The sequence below is a fragment of the Trichosurus vulpecula genome, chromosome 8, assembly GCF_011100635.1.
Source record: "Trichosurus vulpecula isolate mTriVul1 chromosome 8, mTriVul1.pri, whole genome shotgun sequence".
NCBI classification, from domain to species: Eukaryota; Metazoa; Chordata; class Mammalia; order Diprotodontia; family Phalangeridae; genus Trichosurus; species Trichosurus vulpecula.
The window spans coordinates 176,037,271-176,056,172 of NC_050580.1; the positions used below are offsets into that span (position 1 = coordinate 176,037,271).

General features: G+C 38.2%; 1 long non-coding RNA gene across 1 annotated transcript in view; it reads right to left on the reverse strand.

The window, feature by feature from the left end:
* Window positions 1-18,902, reverse strand: part of LOC118829338 — a 38,574-nt gene that overhangs the window by 17,018 nt on the left and 2,654 nt on the right. The window lies entirely within an intron of this gene.

Here is an 18,902-nt window from a genome sequence, read left to right on the forward strand (position 1 = left end):
GGATGACAATTAGATTGTGAGCCTGGGTGACTAGAAGGATGGTGGTCCCCCAACAGTAATAGCGAAGCTAGTAAGGAGGGGGAAGGGTTAGGGGAAAGATGAGTTCAATTTGGGAAATGTTGAGTTTCGATTGTCTACAGGATGTTCACAAAGAGTGACCAGATACTGCACCCAGAGCAATAATTTAGGATGTAGCTGTCATTGCAGCAATGAGCCAAGCATTTCTCTACCTGCTATAATGAGCTAAGACCCAGGCCCAGACCAGATATTTAAGCTGCCTACAAAAAGTCTGAGGAGTCAGCACTGCTGGGGCGACTCAGGTCTGGAGCCAAGGTGGATTCTAGGATGCCTGGTCTACCCACTTTTGGAAACCATAATCAATTGGTGACACGGAAAGGGCACAAACTCTTCCTTCCCACAGAGCTTCTTTGTACCAATTGATTGATCCCTGAAAATGGAAATCGTGTGTGTGTGTGTGTGTGTGTGTGTGTGTGTGTGTGTGTGTGTGTGTGTATCCTGCCTCTAAACCTTTTGCTTCCAGAGGAAAGCAGGAAAAGACAAAGTGGGAATGATTTCCCATGTTGGGAAATGGTTGGGAAGATCAGCCACAGACACTTAGAATGAAGGAGTAGCTTGTAACAAGAACCTTATTCATTTTCTTTGTCCAATAAAAACATACATTGTTATCATGTTGATTGCTTGTGACATAAGATAAAATTTAGGGAGGTGGTCAGATGGAAGATAGGTATCCCAAATTTAGAGTGGAAGTTCTAAAGCAGTGGTGTCAAACTCAAATATATTTGAGATGGGGGCCACTTATCTGTATATATGGACTGGGCAACATATTGACTTAGAAAACCATATCAATGTTAGCTATATTTTATTGTATTTTTATTTGATTTGTTAAATATTTCCCAATTAAGCAGCATGGGCCCCATATTCGAGAACTCAGCTCTAGAGTCAGTCAAAAATCATTTATTAAGCACTTACAATATGTTAGGTACTGTCCCTTAGTCCCTAGCTATATATATATGTATGTATATGTATATACATGTGTGTATATGTATGTATACCAGTTTTTTTTTTAAATGTGCTGCCTTTTGTTTTTTGTTTGGCTGGTTTTTTTGAGGGAGGAAGGTAGGGCAGTTGGGATTAAGTGACTTGCCCAAGGTCACACAGCTAGTTTAGTGTGTAAAGTGTCTGAGGTCACATTTAAACTCAGGTCCTCCTGACTCCAGGGCCGGTGCTCTACTCACTGTGCCACCTAGCTGCCCCCTGCCTTTTGTTTTTTACATCAGATTCATTCCTAATTATATCCTTTCCCCCTCTCCTACACAGAGATCTATTGTTTGTAACAAAGGTTAAAAAGGGGGGAAAACCCAGTTTAAGAAAACTAACCAACACAACTTTGACAACATGTACAATGTTTCACACCCATGTTCTTCACCTCTGCAATGGTGAAGACCAAACTTGGTTGTTACATTTATACAGTGTTCAGTTTTGTTTTATTATCCCCTCCATTTACATTGTTGCAGTCAATATGTATATTGTTTTCCTGGTTCTGCTTACCTTGCTCTGTATCAGTTCATATAAGTCTTCCCATGTTTCCCTGAATTTTTTGTTTCTTATTTCTTACAATGCAGAAATAACCTATTATATTCATGTATCAGAGCATGCTTAGCTATTCCTTAATCCTTGGGTACTTTGTTTATAGTTTTTTGCTACCACAAAAAAGTACTAATGGGAATATTTTGGTCTTTATGGGACCTTCCTTTCTATGTTTCACCTTCTTGAGGTATATGCCTAGCAGTGGGATTTCTGGGCGTAAAAAGGTACAGATGTTTTAGTCACTTTGGGGGCATAATTTCAAACTATTTTTCTAAATAACTGGAACAATTTATAGTTCTTCCAGTGGTGTATTGATAAGTGAGCTTATTTTCCCCCAGCTCCTCCAACACTGAATATTCTCATCTTTTTTTGGCCAATTTTCTGGGTGTGAAGTGAAACCGTATAATTGTTTTAACTGATATTTCTCTTATTGTGAGTGATTTGAGGCAATCTTTTGTACGATTGCTAATTGTTAGCAATTCTTTTGAGAACTATTTATTCATATCTTCTGACTACTTATCTGTTGGGGAAAGGCTCTTGGTTTTACATTTTTGTGTTGTCATTCATTTGTGTCTGACTTTTTGTGACCTCATGGACCATACTGTCCAATGGGGTTGTCTTGGTAAAGATATTGGGGATACTGGAGTGGTTTGCTATTTCTTTCTCCAGTGGATTAAGGCAAACAGGTTAACTGACTTGCCTAGTATCAACACTCTTAGTAAATGTCTGAGGCCAGATTTGAACTCAGGTCATCCTGACTCCAGGCCCAGCACTCTATCCACTGAGCCACCTAGCTGCCAATGTGTTTTTGTTAGTTTCTTATATTCCTTATATATCAGATCTTAAAAGAGATATTTGATATGAATATTTCCCAATCAATGTTTCTTATCTCAGCTGCATTAATTTTTTTAGCTGCATTAATTTTGACTGTGCAAAAGCTTTTCAATATAATTTAATTGAAATTATTTTATCTTTTGTGATTTACTTTATCCCTTATTCGGTTAAGATTTCTCTGCTTAGTAATAGTTGTGAAAGATGCCTCCATACATTATTCTTCAACTTTTTAAAATATTATGGCCAAATTTTATATTTAAGTTGAATATCCACTTGGAACTTATTGTGGCATATAGTATAGGCTGCTGCTCTAAACCATTTACTTTTGCCAAGTTGTTTTTAGTTTTTCCAGCAGTTCTTGTCAAATAGGGAAATTTTCCCCAAATTGTTTATGTTCTTGGGTTTCTCAAATACTAACATACTGAGCTGGATTATCTCTGCTTCTCACTTATGTAGACTGTTATTTTAGTTATTTTGGAATATATTCCATATCATGATTCTATATTTTTATTGAACCCAGATGCCGGAAGCAATGGGAGCTCCAGGTAGTGGGGATACTCAAAGAATTTCTAGGCTGAGTGCCCTTTGGTGAACCAGGGGATACTGAGGATTTGGGGAAAACTAGTTTGTGTGCAATAAATAATGAAGTCACTGGGCCAGTAGCCTGAGGTTATTGCCACTTAATGGCTAAATTATATATTACACTCCCTTGCTAGTTACATATTTATTTGTCAGCCAATACGTTGCAAAAAAAAAAAAAGTAGAGAAAGAGTCAAGTGTGGATTGTTTAATATTTCTGCTGCACCACCAAATGCACATCTAGCCTATGCCAACTGTTACAGTATTTTATCCAAAAGGAGATAGGAAGATGCTGATTTTTTTTTTTTTACCATGTGAATGATATGGTCAACCCTATGTCTCAGGAGCTGTGTGGAGGATGGATTGGGAAGGAGAAGAGAATAGAAACAGGAACACCAATAGAGGCACAATGAAGACTGGAACAACAGTGGTGGTTATGTGAATGGAAGAAGGGTAGAGGTGTGAGAGTTGTTACTGAGGTAGGCTCAACAGCTGATTGGATGGAGGTAGGAAAGAGATGAGGATTACTCAAATTTGCAAATTTAGGAGACTGTGCCTTCAAAAGAAACAGGGAAAATCAGAAGAAGGGCAGGTTTAGGAGGGAAGAAGATGAAATCTGTTTTTGAAATGTTGACTGAGATAACTATAAGACAAAGGGTCCAACAAGTACTTGGCAACTTGAGACAAATATTCTGGAGAAAAACTAGGGTGAGATATGTCAATTTGGGAGCCATCTACATAACAATTGCATATAACAATAATTGAATTCACAGAAATGGACAAGATCATCAGGGGAAAGAATATAAAGAAAGAAGAGAAGCAGCCGAAAAGAGAGCTTTGTGGACAAAGCTTATGTTTTAAGTACAAAGGATGGCTGGCAATCAAGTAAAGTAGACTGAGAAAGAGCAGCCACATGAGTAGGAAGAGAACCAGGAAAGAGCAGTGTCATGGAAGTAAAGAAAGGAAAAAGAACTCAGCAATGCTGACTGCTACACCCAGAAAGCACAAGGAGGATGAACACTGAAAAAAATATCAAATTTAGCGCTAAGAAACAATTGGTAACCTTTTAGAAAGATGAAAGTTTCCATGTACTTCCATCATTTTGCAAGGTTTCAAGAAGTCAGTAGGTAATGAGGAAGTAGAGACAGCTAATGTGGACTATTCTTCTATGGACTTAGGTAGTGAAAATGGGTCTCTTTCTTTCTTGGGTAGTGGTTTGCATCTTTTAAAGAAATCTTTAAACATTTTTATTTGAAGTTTTGAGTTCCAAATTCTATCCCTCCCTCCCTCCCCTTGCCTTACCTGAGACAGTAAGCAATCAGATATATGTTATACAAGTGCAATTATGTAAAACATTTCCATATTAGTCATTTTGTATAAGAAGACTCAAAAGAAAGAAAATGAAAGTGAAAATGTCATGTTTCAGTCTATATTCAGTCAATATTAGTTCTTTCTCTGGAGGCGGATAGTATGTTTCATCATTAGTTTTTTGGGATTGTCTTAGATCATTGTATTGCTGAGAATAGCTAAGTCATTCACAACTCTTCATTGAACAATATTGCTGTTACTATGTACAATGCTCTCCTGGTTCTGTTCACTTCACTATGCATCAGTTCATCATTTCCAGGTTTTCATGAAATCATCCTGCTTGTCATTTATTACAGCACAATAATATTCCATTATAATCATATATCACAGCTTGTTTAACCCAATTGATGGGCATCCCTTTGATTTCTAATTCTTAGCACAACAAAAAGAGCTGCTATAAATATTTTTGCACAAATAGGCCCTTTCCCCCTTTTTTGGATGTCTTTGGTATATAGACCTAGCAGTGGTATTGCTGGATCAAAGAGTATGCAGTTTATAGTCCTTTGGGCATAGTTCCAAATTGCCCTCCAGAATGGTTGGATCAGTTCACAACTTGGGTGGATCTTTCAAAGGAAGGTTTTTTGTTTTTGTTTTTAAGATGGAGGTGATGAGCTTGGTTGCAGGCAGCTGGGAAGGAACCAATAAATAGGGAGAGACTAAAGATGAAAGATGGGGGGAGGGAAGGTATCAAAGGGACAAACCTTCAGAGAAGGTGGAAGGGAATGAGATCAAGGACACAAATAGATAGGTTAGTTTTGGCAAGGAGAGAGATGACCTCAGGGACTAGAGCAACAGAGGAGAGAATGGTTGAAGATGTAGAAGTATTTCAAGGCATGGAGAAGGAGAAATGAGGGCACTTGTAACAAATGCTCTCAATTTTTCTCAGTAAAGTAGGAATCTAGGGACAAAAATACCATTGAAGGCTTAAAGAAAGATGTTTTGAACATCATTTTGGGACAGATATTCAATTAGGAAAGTATAAAAAGATGGCCATGCAGTCGTGATGGCTCAGTCAAGAACAAATAACATGAGTTTATAGTAGACCCACTCTTCATGGTTCATAGGATAATATATTTAAAGTTGAAAGGAACCTCAGGTGCCATCTAACACAAATCTTGCATGATAGTGGAAGAAACTGAGGCCAAAAGAAATTAAATGACTAACTTAAGATTACACAGGGAATAAGCATCAGAGGTAGAATTTGAACCCAGGTCCTCTAATTCCAGAGGCAGTATGACTTCCTCCAACAACAATCAAAAGCATGCTAGTAGGAACAGAGGAGGCAGATGATGGAACAAGGGAGGAAGGAATTCAGGGTAGAAGACAATGCTGTTTGGAACTGGTTATAGGGTTGTGGGGCCAGCAGAGGGCTGATGGACTGAAAAGATAGAGTACTAAAAGGACTAGAGTTCTCAGAGGGGACAAAAAACTAGTCTTACAAGGGGTGAAGAGGGAAAGACAGGAAATTATGTCAAGAGATTAAGAGCTGAAGATCATGGAGGTGGTACTCTTTTGGGTGACAGTGAGGTTCTAGGGTATAACCACTGCTGTGGCTTGCTGAAGCAGAGCGGAGATGTAGGTCATGGGAGGCGAGGAAGCTAATGATTTTTACTCTTCTAACTACACTCTAAAATAATGATAGCTTACATTTATATAGTATTTTACAGTTTATAGTGTGCTTTCTTCCTTACAAACTTGTGAAGCAGTGCAAGTGTTATCTCCATTTTGCAAATGAGGAAACTGAGCTCAAAGAGATGAAGTGATTCACTGAAGTGATTCACAGTTGGGACATGAACTGAAGTCTCATAGAAACACAGATTTGGAGATGGAAAAGACCTCTAATAGCATCTAGTCCAACTCCCTCATATTAAATGAGGAAACTGGGGCCCAGAGAATTTAAATGACTCAATTAATTAATAAGCATGTATTAAGTGCATACTACATTCCAGATACTATGCTATATATATGATGGGGATACAAAATGTAGCAGTGCCCACCCCACCACTGAATATCTCAGTCATCATTCCTGGTTTGAATTGACCACATGGAAGCTTTGGAGAGGGCCTGCTTTCAGCCTTATGTAACTCACTGCCAAAAGTCTCCTTGGCAGGGCCAAGATGGAAGATTAGGAGCAACCACCCAGCTGAATTCTCCCAACATTCTCTTCCAAAGAATTTTAAAACAACACCTCAAATCAAATGTCAGAGCATCAGAGACAACAAAAAGTCAATTTTTCAGCCAAAGAAAACTTAAGAGGTTGGCAGCAAAAGTTTGTGATACCAGGTGGAAACCTCTCTGGAGCCCACACATGTAGCAAAAGCTTTCACAGCAGCCTCAGCAGCTTTGGGAGTTCTCAGCTCAGAAATGGTAAAAGGGTCAGAAAGAGACTACTGGGTAATCATTTGCAGTGGGTATAGCTGATGCTGATTGGTAATTCTATGGCTTATACTCAGTTCTGGATCATAGTTCCAGGGTAGAGGGGAGCACTATGGGTAGGTCACAAGGGAGCAGGGGCACTGGTTGAAATTCCAAGACAAAGAGAGCTCTAGTACTTGTGGCTGCAGGGGACCAGGGGCCCTTCTTGGCTAAAAATCGAAGCACAGACCAGGAAAATAGTTACCATACTTCTTCCAGGATCACACCAGCTTAGATGCACCAAAAATTTGAAGAACCCCAGAACTAGCTCTGAAAAGAGCATTATGCAAAAGTCTAAAGTTTGGGACAGTGCCTCCCCACCCCTAAGTGAGCAGAAGCCAACTTTAACATAAAGCTCAAAGTCCAGCCTCCTCCAAGCTGAAAAAATGAGCAAACAACTAAACAAGGATCTTATCATAAGAAGCTGCTATAGTGGCAGACCAAAACATAAACTCAGAAGACAACAATGTGAAAACAGCAACAAAAAAGCCTCAAAGAAAAATGCTAATCGGACCCAACCTCAATAAGAATTCTTGGAAGAGTTAAAGAAAGAGATAAGGGTGTTAGAGGGAAAAATGAGAAAGGAAATAAAAATGATGCAAGAAAATTATGAAGAGAGAAGTAGTAGCTTGGTAAAAGAAGCACAAAAAATACTGAGGAAAATAACACCTTAAAAAACTGAATTGACCTAATGGTAACAGTGGTACAAAAATTCAATGAAGAAAAGAATTCCTTAAAAAGCAACATAGACCAAAATTTAAAAAAAAGAGTTACGAAATATCAATGAAGAAAATAATTCCTTAAAAATTAGAATTGGACAAGTGGAAATTAATGACTCCATGAAACATGAAGAAACAATGAAACAAAATCAAAAGAATGAAAAAAAGAGAAGAAAATTTAAAACATCTCATCAGAAAAACAACTGACCTGGAAAATAGAGTAAGGAGAGACAACTTAAAAATTATCGGACTACCTGAAAGCTATGAAAGAGCTTAGATGTCTTATTTCAAAAAATTATCATGGAAAACTGCCCTAATATTTTAGATCCAAAGGGTAAAAGAGAAATTGATAGAATCTTCCAAAAACCTCTTGAAAGAGATGCCAAATTGAAAACTCCCCAAAGTATTATAGCCAAATTCCAGAGCTCCCAGGTTGAAGAGAAAATACTTCAAGAAGCCAGAAAGAAACAATTCAAATATTTGTGGAGCCACAGTTAGGATCATATAAGATTTAGTGGCTTCCATTTTAAAGGAGCAGAGGGCTTAGAATATGATATTCTGGAAGGCAAAGGATTATAACCAAGAATCATCTACCAAGCAAAAGTGAGTATAATCTTTCAAGGGAGACAAGGGATATTTAATAAAATAGAGGACTTTCAAGCATTCCTGATGAAAAGACCAGAGCTGAATAGAAAATCGACATTCAAACACAAGACTCAAGAGAAGCATAAAAAGGTAAACATGAAAAAGTAATCATAAGGGACTCAAGTTAAACTGTTTACACTCCTATATGGGAAGATGACGCATGTAACTCCTAAGGCAGTTATAAGAAGTTTAAATACTATGCCCAAAGGGCTATAAAATGTGCATACCCTTTGACCTAGCAATACCGCTTCTAGGGCTGTATCCCAAAGATATCACACAAGTGGGGAATGGACCAGTATGTACAAAAATATTTATAGCACCTCTTTTTGTGGTGGCAAAGAACTGGAAATCAAGGGGGTGCCCATCAATTGGAGAATGGCTAAACAAACTGTAGTATATGAATGTAATGGAATACTATTGTACTATAAGAAATGAGGAGCAGACGAACTTCATTACAACCTGGAAAGACTTATATGAATTGATGCTGAGTGAGGGGAGCAGAACCAGATCATTATACACGATTACAGACACATGGTATTGGTAAGGACTAACTTTGATAGACTTGGCTCCTCTCATCAATACAAGGTTCTAAGACAGCTCCAAAAGACTCACGATGGAAAAAGCTGTGCACATCCAGAGAAAGAATTACAGAGTCTGAATGCAGATTCAGGCAAACTATTTGCTCTCTTTTTTTTTCCTTCTTTTTTGGTTTCATTTCTCCTTTCTCATGATTCATTCCATTGGTGATAATTCTTCTTTACAACTGGACTATTATGTAAATAAGTTTAATGTGAAGGTATGTGTAGAACCTACATTGGATTACATTCCATCTTGGGGGAAGGGGAGAGGAGAGGGAAGGAGAGAAAATTTGGAACCCAAAAACTTGTGGACCTGAGTGTTGCAAACTAAAAATATAAAATAAATTTATTTTAAAAAAAAGAAGTTTAAATAGAGGGCAGTGAGTTGATTATGTTGGAATGATCTCCAGAAAAAACAAAGGAGTGAGAAAGAGGGATACATTGGGAGAAAGGGGAAGAGAGAGGCAGAATGGGGAAAATTTTCTCACATAAAAAATGTGTTCAAGAAAGAACTTTTACAATGAGGGGGAAATGGGAGGAGGAGAGGAGACAGGCAATGCTTGATCCTCACTCTCATCAGAATTGGTTTAAAAAGGAAAGAATACATACACAAACTCAGTAGTGTATAGAAATGTAATTCACCCAATGGGGAAATAGGAGGGGAAGAGGATGATAAAAGGGAGGGCAGATTAAGGGAGGCAGTGTTTAGAATCAAAATAAGACTTTTGAGGAGGGACAAGAGAGAGAGAGAGGGGAAGAAAAAGAAGATAATGGGATGGAGGGAAATCCACACGGTAATCATAATTGCGAGTGTGAATGGGATGAGTTCACCCATACAAGGGAAGTAGATAGCAGAATGGATTCAAAACCAGAATCCAACAATATGTTGTTTACAAAAGAGATAGCTGAAACAGAAAGACACACCCAGTTAAAGGGCTAGAGCAGAATCTAATGTGTTTCAGCTGAAGTAAAAAAGGGAGGGGTAGCAATCATGACATCTAGTCAAAAGAGATAATCCAGGAAAATTACATTTTGCTAAAAAGTACTGTAGACAATGAAGTAATATCAAAAATGTTTACATCAAGTTTCTCTGATGAAGGCCTCATTTCTCAAATATATACTGAATATAGAACTAAGTCAAATTTATAAATGGTCAAAGGATATAAAAAGGCAGTTTTCACGAGAAGAAATCAAAGCTATCTATAGTCATATGAAAAAAACACCCTAAATCACTATTGATTAGAGAAATGCAAATTAAAACAACTCTGAAGTACCACCTCATACCTATCAGAAATGACAAATGCTGGAGGGGATGAGAGAAAAACAGGTACACTAATGAATGGCTGGCAAGGTGGTGAACTTGTCTAAACATTCTGGAGAAAAAATTTGGAACTATGCTCAAAGAACTTTGACCCAGCAATACCACTACTAGGGCTGTATCCCAAAGAGACTGAAGAAAAAGGAAAAGTACAAAAATATTTATAGTAGTTCTTTTTGTGGTGGCAAAGAATTGGAAATTGAAAGGATGCTCATCAGTTGTGCAATGGCTGGATATATTGTGGCATATGATTGTGATGGAATAGAATTATTGTGCTGTAAGAAATGATTGGGGGGGGGGGTAGTTTCAAAAAAACATGGCAAGACCTATATGAACTGATACAATGAGAAGTGAGAAGAACCAGGGAATCACTGTGCACAGTAATAGCAATGTTATAATGATGATCAACTGTGAAAGACTGGGCTACTCTGATCAATATGACAAACTAAGAGAATTCCAAAGGACTCATGATGAAAAAATGCTATCTACCTCCAGAGAGAAAACTGGTGAACTCTGAGTGCAAACTGAAGTATAATTTTCTCAACTTCTTTATTTTTCTTGCTTGCTAATATGGAAATTTGTTTTGCATGATTTCATGTAGTTGATATCATATTGTTTACCTTCTCAGTGGGTGGGGGGAGTGGAAGGTAAGGAGAGAATTTGAAACTCAAAATTTAAAAAGAAAAGAATCAGAGAGGTGGGGAGAGGGAGGAAGAGAGAGGGAGGGAGGAAGGAAGGGCAAAAAAAGAAAAAAAGTAGGTGCCCCCAGGACTGAAGCCAGTCCAAACTATACATCTAGGTATGGAACAGGGAGTGGTGCAATCTCCCAGACTCTGTGGGCCCAGCAGCAGTTCTTCATAGTTTGAAAAGATAATAACGAAGTGGTCCATGCCCTCACAGAGATTATATTCAACTGAGGGAAACAAATTCTATACGTAGATACAAATTATATACAAGATAAATATAAGGTAATTTTTGTGGCGATGGGGGAGGGGAGGCATCAGGAAAGGCCTCATGTGGCACTTGAGCTGAGCTTTGAAGGAAGCTAGGGATTCTAAGAGGTTGAAGGCTGTTTCAGGCATGGGGGGCAGTCAGTGCAAAGAGTGTATCATGGTCAGACACATGCTTTTGGAATTCAGGTTTAGTACTGAGGAGGAGAAAGACTTGGGGCAATGAGACCAATTAGGAGATTATTGCAAAACTCCAGGAAAGAAGTGAGGAAGAATCTGAACCAGGGTGGTGGCCTTTTGTGTAAAAGAAAGGAGTTGGGTGTGAGAGATGTCATGGAGGTAGAATTGCCAAGACTTGGCAATTGATTATATGTGTGGAATGAGTAATTGAGGTAGATGCCAAGGTTGCTAATCTGGGTGACTGAGCCCAAAGTCATACATGTAGTAAGGATGATGGTGACCTTGTCAGAACCAAGAAGGGTCAGAAGAAAGAATAAATTTGGGGAGAAAGAGAATAAATTCAGCTTTGGACATGTTGAATTTGAGATGTATATGTGGTATCCAATTTGAAATATCAAATAGGCAGGTGGTGATGTTGATATGAGGGTTCACTGGTGCTGTCCTGAAATTGAGAACTAAATTTGGTTTCCATTGCTATCATTATATAATGACATTTTGGGGTCAAAACCATTTCTGATCTGTAAATTATTAAATGCTTACTACATGCAAGGCATTGTGCCAAGGATTAGGGATACAGAGATAAAGCCTCCCAGAAGAGTCTTTGATCTCAAGGAGATTACATTCTAATAGGGATAATAAATATTTGCACTACCTGCTTTATAGAATTGTTGTGAAGATCAGTTACAAAAGTGCTCTGCAAACCACAGAAGCAGTATGCACATTAAAAAGGCCTTTCCCCAGAGAGGGCCAGCTGTACAAATTTTAACATTCTTAGTTATTCTATCGATAATTATATTAAAGCCCCCAAATGGCAGGAGATTGACCAATAGGGTAGACTGTAGTCTATTACCCTGAGCCTAGGCACAGCTGTTTCATCCCAGAAGGTCTTCCAGCTATTAAAATTAATATCTTCTATCTTGCTTGATAGCATGAGCAAAACCTAATTCTTTTATACTTCCTGTATTCCTCAAGTTGGATCCTGTAATCTCTCTCCTTTCAGTCAAGGAATGGATTCAGTTTTTACCAGCAGGTGGCCCTGCTTCTGGCCATGTATCCTTTGTTCCTCACTGCTTTGCCCCTCCCCTAGGACCCTTCTCTGCATCCTAGGCCTATCCTGCCTGATTTTTTTTTTGAGTTTTTAATTAAAGGGGCTTGATTAACTTCTTAAAGAGGCCTATTCACTGAATGAGTGTTACCTCGCTCAAAGTGAGAACCTGAAAAGACCTTAGCCTAAAAGGGCCAGGGTCTCCCAATGCATCCTGGGCCATCATCAGTCATCCTGGTGAATATCAAGCCACAGGACCCAGATGGCTCTGGAGGAGAAAGTGAGTTTGGTGACCTTGCATGGCCCTCCCTCAGTCAAATCAAAGTCAACTACAAGTCATGTCATCATTTCCCTGACGTCATGGTCCTCTTCGAGAATGAAGGACAAACACAAGGTCTATCCTGCCTGAGTCACTCAGAAAGGCTTTGTTGTTCAGTCATTTTTCGATCCTGTCCAACTTTTTGTGATGCAAAGACATTGCAATGATTTGCCATTTTTTCTCCAGCTTATTTTACAGATGAGGAAACTGAGGCAAACAGGGTGAAGTGATTTGCCCAGGGTCACATAGCTAGTAAGTGTCTTGGGCCAGGTTTGAACTCAGGAAGATGAATCTTCCTGATTTCAAGCCCAGAATTCTATTCACTGTAACACCCAGCTGCCCTTTGGGTAAGGCTGTAGCCAGGCAATAACAACAAAATAATTCACAGTTATATAATGTTTCAAATGTACAAAGGTGCATTCTTTGTAACAACTTTGTGAGATAAGTTAGTACACATTTTATTAGCTACATTTTATAGAAAGTAGAGATCTAATAATCATACACTAATTGTCAAATATGTTGGGTTTGTTTTTGGAGGGGGGGAAGGCAGGGCAATTGGGGTTAAGAGACTTGCCCGAGGTCACACAGCTAGTAAGTGTTTTCAAGTGTGTGAGGTCACATTTGAACTCAGGTCCTCCTTACTCCAGGGCTGGTGCTCTACTCACTGCACCACCTAGCTGTCCCAATATGTTGGGTTTGAGATGTATATGTGACCTCCAATTTGAAATATCGAATAGGCAGGTACTGATGTGAGAGTTTATTGGTGCTGCCCTGAAATTGAGAACTAAATTTAGTTTCTATTGCTATCATTATATAATGACATTTTGGAGTGCTGGGCCTGCTGAGGCAATTCTGCAGTTCAAACTCAGATTGTGAGCATGCTATCAAAGGGGGAGGAGTCAGAAAGTGAGCATCAGATGGATGCAAGGGGAAAAAGGCTGAAATGCTAAAGATTTCAAGAGGAAGAAAATGAAATTCAAAACATCATGCATGAGCATATAAATCAATAGCGAAGATACTAAAATTAGAAGGAAAGATGAGTATTAAACCCTCAAAGAGAATACAAAGCTCCTAACAAATATTCTAAGACAAAGGAAAGTAACAAATGCTTGATGAAACACAGAATCCTATAGAATCCCAGAACATGTAACAAGAAATTCCAGAATAGTTCCAAAGAGAAATGAAGTCTATACACAAAGAAATTACAATGGAACAGATGTTAGAATTTAAAGCCTTCAAGGCAGAAATAATTGGAAGATTAAAAAAAATACACCGTATTTCACCACATGATCGTCACCACTGCATAATTGTCATATCCTGTTTTTTTCAGCCCAAAACTTGGTTTATAACCTTTCATCACATAATCATCATATGGTATAATTCTGTTTGTCATGCTGCTTAAAGGTAAACAGAGCAGCAATGTATTCACCAGTGTTATGTGGATATGCATTTATCTCTTGCGCATTCTCAGTGCATGTGTGTTGTCAGTATATTTCCTTGCATGGTTTGTTTAGAATGCTGCTGTACTAACGGTATTGTCACTCAACCCAATAAAGAGCCATAGGTACAAGGATGGGCAGATGAAGCTGCCATGAAAAAGTCACATGATACAGTAAAACTTGCATCTTCCCAAACTAGCTGAACTGTATAGTTTAGTCTGCCAGGGATACATTAATGAGTGAAGCATTTCTTTCTGATTATGGGTAAATATAAAAACTATTCTGTGGGCTTCAAGCTGAAAGTGACTGTGTTCACTGAACAGCATAGAAACAGCTGCAGTTTTCAGAGAGTGAAAAGTTGGTGTGAGACTGACAGAAACTAAAAGATATGCCAAAAAAAGAAAAAACCCAAACCTTTCTGGACGGCACCTTTAGAGGTCCTAAAACAGGCAAGTTTCCACAAATCCATGAAGTGTTTGTGTATGTCAACGAAATGGGTAACAGTGGCTGCAGTGTATCATGTGAGATGTTGCAAATGAAGGCACAGGAGATAGTGAGCAAACACAACATTCCCATAAGTCAGTTTAAGTTGAGTTGTGGCTGGGTTATGAGGTTCATGTGACAACACAATCTGTGGCAAAGTGATAACGATGATAAAGTAAACACATCTGATATGAGTGGTGCTAAGGACAGTGTATCAGATAAAAAAAACCAATGACGCAGAAGATAAAGTTTTGTAAGTCCATATTCACAACACTGTAGTAAATTCTCTCAAGTTTGATATTTCAACAATAATGCACAAATCAATAACAACTAATGTGTTAACTTTATTATTCAGACAGAGAAAATGTTCACTAAACTGTCATGAAGAAATCATGTGCATCAACTTGGACTATTCAATTTTAACGTATATTCACAAGTATTCTGTGCATCCTAATCTTGCACCAAAGACAGTTTAGTAATAAATGATTTTTAAGTAATGCTGGCACAAATTTTTAAAGCTTCACATAATGGTCGCACCCTGCTTTTTTGCAAAAAAAAATTTGGCATAAAATCTGCAACGATTATGTGGTGAAATATGGTAAACCCCAGTGGCAAGTTTCTTCAAAGAAGTGAGAGATAATAGTTTTGAAATGTGATAATACTGAATTGGAAGAAAATCTAGAGACATAAGGCAAAAGGTAATAGCAGTGAAAAAAAAAACACATCAATCTATACAAGCCAAAACCATTGACCTTGAAGATAGGATGGTAGTATGCTCAGAGTCAACTTGAGCATCATCAGTATCTCTATAGAACATGATGAATTTGAAAACCTTAATACCATAATCTAAGAAAACTGTCCAGAACTTCGGACATCTCAAATTGGATGTCCAACAGACATCTTAAACTCAACATGGAAAAAATGGTACTCATTATCTTTTCCCAAAACACTATCCTCCCACATTTCTGTGGAGGATAATATCATGAACCTCAGCTCCTCACTATTTCTCACCCCCTGCCCCATCCAATTTGTTGCCAAGATTTATTAATTTCACCTTTGCACCAGTTCTCAAATATGCTCCCTTCTCTCCTCTGACACTACCATCACTCTGGTGTAGGCCCCCATCACCTTATGCCTATTACAACACAATAGCCTGCTGGTGACTCTTTCTCCCCATCCCAATCTCCTCCATTTAAATCAAATCATGTCACCCCCCTATTCAATAAATTCCTGTGGCTCCCTATTGCCTCTAGCATCAAATACAAAATGCTCCATTTGGCATTCAAATCCTTTCATAGTTTAACCCCTCCCCAACTTTCAGTCTTCTTACACTTTACTTCCCACCATATATTTTTCAATCCAGTGATACTGGCCTCCTTACCATTACATGAACAAGACACTTCATTTCTCGGTTCCACGCATTTTCTTTGGCTGTTTCCCATACCTGGAATATTCTTCCTCCTCATCTCTGCCTACTGGCTTCCCTGGCTTCTTTAGGTTCTAACTAAAATCCCATCATCTACAGGAAGCCTTTCCCAAGTCCTCTTAATTCTAGTACCTTTCCTCTTTTAATTATTTCCTATTTATCTTGTATATAGCTTGTTTGTACATATTTGCTTGTTATCTCCCCATTACACTGTGAGCTCCTTGAGGACAGTGCATCCTCAGCATTTAGCACAGTGCCTGGCACATAGTTAAGTGTTTACTAAATCTTAACTGACTAACTGAATACAAGCACCAATCAAAGGAATCCACAGATCACCTCCAGACAAAAAAAAAAGCAACCTATATTTCAGTGGTTAAATTTAACAACTCCAACCCATTAAGGAAGGTTCTGGATGCCACATTTTAGGAAGACTATTGATTAGCCAGAGTGTGAACAGTGATGGATGACCAGGATAGTGGGAATTTTAAAGACTATGAGATGAGGATCACTTTAGGAGTATGGTGTTTAGTTTGGAGAATAGAAGACTTTGGGGACATGATAATTGTCTTCAATTATTTAAAAGGCTGGCTTGTAGATTTGTTCTGTTGATTCGAAGAAGACATAAGTAGGGACAGTAAGGGGGGGAAATTTTAGAACTCAAAATCTTATAAAAGTGAATGTTGAAAACTAAAAATGAACAAATAAATAAAAGAAAGAGCATGAGGATATCATGAAAAGATGTTAGGATCCTGCAGCCTTTGACATATGAATCATGTTGGCCATATGAATCTCTTTCTTCTTATGAACTGTGTTAGTACACTCTTTCCACTGTTGCTATTAGTGTGTATTTGTGAGAGAGGCACAGGCCACTTAAATGATTTACCCAAAGGTGTCTTGGTACATTAAAAATGAAGCCTAAGATATCCTAAAAATCAATCAATAAGAAAATCAAAAAGAAAAATAAATAAATAAGTAGGGGCAGTAGGTAGAAGGAAGTTAAAGAGAGATAGGTTTAGATTTAACGTAAGGAAAAACATTTTTAATAACTTGAGTTACCCCAAAGTAGAATAGACAAACAACAAATTCTGTGTGACATATAAAAAAAATCATAGCTTCTGGGTTAGTAATCATTTTATTAATTATGCTAGTGGATAATTAATAAAAGGGGTCAGTGGAACTCTTGAATGTCAAAAACCCCTCATAAACCCACTCAATGCTTATATGCACTTAGAAGAGTAGGCATTTTTGAGGGTGGAAATCAACTGATTTGTTAAAAATAATGGAGAAGAATGAATATTTATAATGAGACATGGATGTATTCTAATGAAGGGCTGGTGGACATGACTTTGATTATGTCACTCATGGAGAAAGAGAACTTATCTCAAACCAGACTGCCCCCAGCCTCAGGCAATCTAGACAAAGGACCTCCCCTCCTCCCTCTCCCCACCCCCCATTCAGTAAGCATCTGAAAGGCCTTCAAATATTTAAGGAAAAGAAATTCAAATAAAACAAGAGAATTCAACACTCAGAAGAAACTACAGAGGGAATAGAATAATATATTATGAAAAATAAAGGGATTCAAGGAACAATTCTCTCACCCCACCACCAATGACATGACATACCCACCTGAGCCTAATAATCAAGGAAAAACGATTGATGTTTGACAAAAGAGAGACTTCTGAGGCATTTCTGGGGGGAAAAAACCCTGAGCACATGAGCAAAATATTTTATTTGTACCCCCACCCCAAGCAACAGAAGCACAAGATAGGTAAACAAGCATAATTACCGCAGAAAGAATAAGTGTTTAAATAAATAATTTGCTACCTAAAAACAGTTTTTAAAGAAAAAGATGAGTTCTTAAAAGGATCAAGAGATTTTTTTTTTAAGTACACAAAGGGAAAAAAATCAACTCCCCTATTACTTTTCAATGAACTCTGTATATGATTGGGATTCCCTCTGGATACACCCAAAGACCTAGAAAAGCAACAAGAAAAGATCTAGAAGTTGATTAGAAAGCAATGTCTCCTAACCAAATTGTTTAATTTCATTTTTTTTTCCTTTTTTTGAGGGCAGAAGGTAGGGCAATTGGGGTTAAGTGACTTGCCCAAGGTCACACAGCTAGTAAATGTGTCAAGTGTCTGAGGCCGCGTTTGAACTCAGGTCCTCCTGACTCCAGGGCCAGTGCTCTACTCACTGCACCACCTAGCTACCCCTTAATTTCATTTTCTTTTCACTTTTTTTCTTTGTATAATAAATTCCTGTGATTACAGCATGCTTAAGTATCTGTTCATATGTATGAATGCAGAGAGAAGTGGACGAAGACAGTGTAACCTAGAGAGAGCAGAGCTCTGAGCTAGGAATAGTCAGCAGATTTCTTATTTTATTACTTTGAGCAATATTCGATTTTATCTCTTCAATTTGGCCCTAAGTATAATGATCAAAAAGCTTGGCTCTGGAGAGCAAAGACACAGAGACAGAGAGAGACAAAAAGATGGAGAGACAGGCAGAGATGGAGACAGAGGTAGGCAGCAATTAATAAGGATATTATTACTATGTCCCAAGAACTGTGCTAATCTCTGGAGATGTAACTACAAGCAAGACAGTCCCTACCCTCAAGAAGGTTATATTCTAACAGGGGAATATAACATACAAAGGAGAGCTAGAAAGCTAGGTTAGCAATATTTGCTAAGCTGCATGGTGTAAAGATGTCAAGGAAGTGTATGGAGGTCTGATTCCTTGGGGAAAAAGAAGGTAGAAGCTTACCTATTATATCCAGGTCATCTTGAGGCAGAGAAGAATGGAAAAATTGTACTTTCCTCTCTTCCATGTGGAGATAATTGACTATGAGTGTGGATACAAACTGTCAGTTTATATGTTAATTTATTTTGCTGAACTGGGTTTTTTCCCCCCCTTTGAAAAAAAAGTCATTGTTACAAGGGATTGTACACTAGGTAGAGAAGGGGAAAGGTTATAATCAGAAAGAAAGTGACATTAAA